This window comes from Triticum aestivum, chromosome 3B (genome assembly GCF_018294505.1).
Source record: "Triticum aestivum cultivar Chinese Spring chromosome 3B, IWGSC CS RefSeq v2.1, whole genome shotgun sequence".
In the NCBI taxonomy this organism is placed as follows: domain Eukaryota; kingdom Viridiplantae; phylum Streptophyta; class Magnoliopsida; order Poales; family Poaceae; genus Triticum; species Triticum aestivum.
Window position 1 is genome coordinate 840,068,944 of NC_057801.1, and position 4,638 is coordinate 840,073,581.

At 51.0% G+C, this 4,638-nt stretch overlaps 1 long non-coding RNA gene across 1 annotated transcript; it reads left to right on the forward strand.

Annotated features, from left to right (window-relative positions):
- The first annotated feature begins 2,002 nt into the window (after positions 1 to 2,002).
- LOC123067008 (uncharacterized) lies at positions 2,003 to 3,081 on the forward strand. The gene is made up of 2 exons (XR_006431497.1): positions 2,003 to 2,445; positions 2,575 to 3,081. It is a non-coding gene; the product is annotated as an uncharacterized lncRNA (long non-coding RNA).
- The last annotated feature ends 1,557 nt before the right edge of the window (positions 3,082 to 4,638 follow it).

A 4,638-nucleotide genomic window follows, 5' to 3' on the forward strand; every position in this document is an offset into this window, starting at 1 on the left:
CATGATCATCTTTGGTTGGTTCGTAGGTGTGTAACAATCGGTGGATGCCCTTTTTCTTGTTTTCAGGTTTTGGGTGGATGCATTCTTGAAGTGAGCTTAGTGGAGAGGCTAAGGCTGCCGGAACAACATGTGAATTTTGATGGATCGAAGGAGTATAGTCTTGGCCATTGCATAAATCTTGGTTTGACGCTATTACTATTTGCGTTAGTGCTGGGACTATTTAATTACATATGAATTGTACTCCTGGAAACGGTATCACAGATGAGTAAGCGAGAGCCGCATTTTATGTCGTTGTCTGAGATGGCCCAGATCCACAACCCTCACCCCCTCTCGGTCTGTTTTCACCTAGAATGATGAGCTATAGCTTTTCCATACATGTGTTTGCGACCTGATTCGAGCACTCAGTACTCGCTCATCGAAAGGAGCCTTCGGTGCTACTCCCTCCATTTCAAAATAGATGATCCAATTTTATACTAAATTTATATTAAAGTTAGTATAAAGTTGAGTTATCTATTTTGAAACGGAGGGAGTAGTAGGGAACATGTAGTGAGTGAAGGGCGCTAAAGGCTGGCCGGCTGCATCTTATTCCTAGGGTGGTCCAATAGCTTTGTCGTGGACGGCTCGCGGCTAGGCAGCGGTGGTGGGTACACCTACTATGGCGACAGGAGAAGTGTTTCCAGATTAAAGGTGTGGTGTATTCAGCTACAACCTCATTGACAACGAGGCCAAGTTTATATGCAAAAGCAGAGCACCTGTGGATTATTATATACAATAAAAAACAAGACAACAACGGAGTTCTTCGAGTGGTTTCCACAAGGATTGCGTGCTGTTATGTGCACGTCGCTCGTCCCCCCGTCCACCATCGCCGTTTGGCTCGCAAAGTTTTATATGCTCCTCCTACAGTTTTCTCGATTCATTTCTTGAGACATTTTTTTCTCGAGATTGAATATATGTGGAATAATGAACCAACGGAAGAGGGAACAAAAAACCAAGTGGCCAACTCGGTAAGCTACTAAAAAGAATTGCAATCAAGGAAGAGGGAACAAAACTTGAAGTTAACGTAATATGGACCAGCAATATTAGTTAGTTGACATAAAAAACAAATTTTTTTTTTGCGACTGGACGTAAAAAGCAATATTAGTTTGTCCCGTGCACAACTGTCCCTATTTGAACCTGTGGTTTGGTTTCGTGACCGGCCCGTCAAATCACTTCTCCATATAAAGTGTCTAATTAATCCGCAAGGAACGAAATATTTCATCTATTCCCGTCTTGATCACGCCGTCACCATGGACCGATCAACTCGGTGGCCAGACCTGGCGCAGGATGTGCTCCGCGACGTAGCCGGCCGCCTGCACGATGCCGCAGACTTCGCGCGCTTCTATGCTGTCTGCAGGCCGTGGCGCGACTCACGCGAAGCGCCGCCGCCGTCGTTCCGGACCACGACGACGACCCATCAGTTCCTCCCGTGGCTCTTCACTGCGGCCGACAAAGACCACCAGACCCCTCTCAAGCTCAGGTGCATCTTCTCCAAGTCCACCTACCGCGTCACGTCACCGCCTCCCTGCGCGGCCAGAGGAAACTGGGTGTGCAGCGCCGACGCCACCGCCGTCCAGTACCTCAACGTCGACCGCTTCCTGAACCCTAGCCTCCACGATCCTGTCACCGGACAAGTCACCCGCCTGCCTCGTTTCCAGTGGGACGAGGGCGACCCCCACGGCGTCCTCTATGGCGACGGTACCATCCTTTTATACAGCATCACCCACATTGATAAAGGGCGTAAGGCCAGCTTCAGGGCGTCGCTCCTGCGTTCTGGAGACGCAAAGTGGACGCTCGTCAAGAGGACGCTTGAGACCCCCAGCAGGAAGGTTGAGTCCTGCGCCGCGTACCACCGAGGCAAGATCCTTGTCACCGTCGAGGATATGGTGTGGCGCGTCATCACGCCAGACGGCAACAAGGCCAGTGACGTGCTGGTCCCGAAGCCCTTTCCGCCGTGGGAGTGGCAGCAGGGACAAGGGTTCTTCTACATGCACCAATACAGCCACGTGTTGGAATCCCGCGGCGAGCTGCTCTGGGTATCGATCGCCGGCAATGGTGTCACTTCTCAGTGCGGGGCTCCTTGTCCCTATGTGTTCGTGTACACGCTGGAGCAGGAGGAATCAACGCCGGAGAAGATGCGGTGGGTGAGGAAAGACGGACGTAGCCTTGCTGACCGTGTGCTGTTCCTAGGGTCACCCAATAGCTTCGCCGTTGACGCCTCATGGCCACGGCGGGCGTGCGTACTTCGTCTACCACAACAATAAGAATGCCTTGCCGCAGGAGAAGTTTGGTGCATTTGAGTACAACTTCATTGAAGGGAAGGCTGAGTTTGTCGAGCGGTTGCCACCAGGATGGGATGGCAAGAAGTGTACATGGCTCGTCCCCCAGCCAGCCATTGCGCCACTTCAGGTACATATAGTAAGACATCAAAAATAGATCTTTCTAGCTAGTTAATAGAATATTTCATTAACCTTAATATTGCCTAAGCATCACAGCTGGTGAAGTGCTACCAAATTAACATTGATTTTGCTTTATCAGGAGATCACTAAGAGGTCACTGATGGCTCAAGAAGTGAAGCAGCAGCAAGCCGCTATCATGGTGAGATATTACGAACCTAGTTTCACGGTGTTGGTGCGCAACTTGCCCCTTGGAGTGAACAGCTCTCAGCTGCAACTCTTCTTCAGTAACCACGGCAAAGTGTCCCATGCCAAACTGATCTACTACAACAAGACAAAGACCATAGAGGTTGCCGGCATCTTAACTATAACGATGGTGCATGCCCACCAAGAAGAAGCTCTAGGCGCTCTCAGCGGACTGTCTTTGGATGGATGCAGCCTCGAGGTTAGCTTGGTCAAGGAGGAGCAACGACGGCGGAGACATGGCCGTCCACTTCGTTGAAGCCATATGAAAATTCTTCGTTAAGAACTCAAATTTGCATAGACTCCTGGTAGATTTGTCTCAAACATTGATTATGTATTGCAAAACAAAAATAGAAGAAACAAAATAAGAGTTCTTCATTTTAAAATAAAATAAGAGCTTTTTTAGGCATATTGTTTTAGTTGTGTCGAATATAGTGTACAAGGTAGGTTACAGTTGGACTTGTAGTTGTATCGTGTTTACATAGGATGTGTCGTGTCCTAGTAGAACACTTGTATCCTAGGCCTCTCTTATATAGTGGGGGTAGACACACGATGTAACCTATGCCAATATAATAGCACAGACGCGCAAGGGGGAGCCGGCGGCGTGTGCCGGCGCCCGGGTGGCCGGTGTGCGGTATTGTGACGGTGTCACGGGGAGGAGCGCCCGTAGTCATGCCCCGGGGATGTAGCCATATCGGTGAACCTCGTTAACAAATCTCAATGTCGTCATTGTCTGTGATTCTTGGTCCTAGATGATCGACAGTGGCCTCGAATTTATTCTAACAAGTGGTATCATGAGCAAGGTTCGAAGACGTTGCGGAAGTCGATCTAGAGGAAGTGCTTTGCAAGATCAGATCGTAGAGTTATATCGCGGTGCAAGACGGCAGCGGTGGAGCGGATCGTTGTCACACGGTTCCGTGTTTCGATCAGGGCGGCCGCAGTGTTAGCAGCGAATAAAGTAACTTTGGATGCGATTGGAATTTTTTGTAAGGCGATGCAATCGATGGAATCGGCTAGGCTTAAAGCGTGCAAGCTGGCGATGTTCGTCTAGGCGACACGATCGGGAACAACGGGAGGCGAGTCGTGCGGCGGTCGATCAGTGATCGATGGTTCGAGCGTACAAGGCGCGTGTTGAGATCGCTGAAGCTGGCGACGGATGGCAGCGGCCCATCGGGCAGCAAGCCCAGTCGAGGCTGGCCGGGCGGCTGGTGCGTAGGCAGCAGTCAGCAGATCAGATCGAATCTGGTCGGAAGTAACTCGGCGGCTGGCGCACGAGCGACACGTGGCTGGCGACCCAGCAGCTGCAGCGGCGCTGCGAGGGCGTGGCCCATATGGGGGCTGCAAGGCCCATGGCGCGATGGCAGACCAGGCTGAGGTCTGTGCGAGGTGTCTAGGCGCTACGGGCGGCTGGCTGGTTGTTGCGTTGTGCTGAGTCGAATCGAAGGGGTGCAAAAGGAACGAGATTTGTTTGGAAAAAAAAGCTACGTGACGGACTGGTGTTTTCCATCTGGACGAAGAGCGAGGCAAAGCTAATGGACCTATACAGCTTACATATGCACGTGGTGGAGTGTGGAATTTTTCTTTTGATCTCTATATTGGAGTGCACGGGAAGGCTTATGAGGTAGGTTGGCTTTGTTTCTTCAAACACGTTGACTACGTGGATGGTACCCTGATGGTCTGTGGTGTGCGTGGCACGGATAACGACATGTGTATAAGGCTCGTGGAGTTTGGAGCATGTCGTGCAGTCAAACAAGTTTGGCTAGGTCGGACTAGATAGTCTGACGGATCGACGCAAGTCGGTTGGTACAGAAGATGATGATGGGATCGGCGATGACGACATAGAAGCGTGATGCCGATGGTGACCGACTTCTGGGCGTGGAAACACGTGGCGCAGACCCCGAGGGCTTGTGTGGCTTCGATAAGACTGGCGCGGGATTGATTCAAGGTGGTGTATACACGGAGC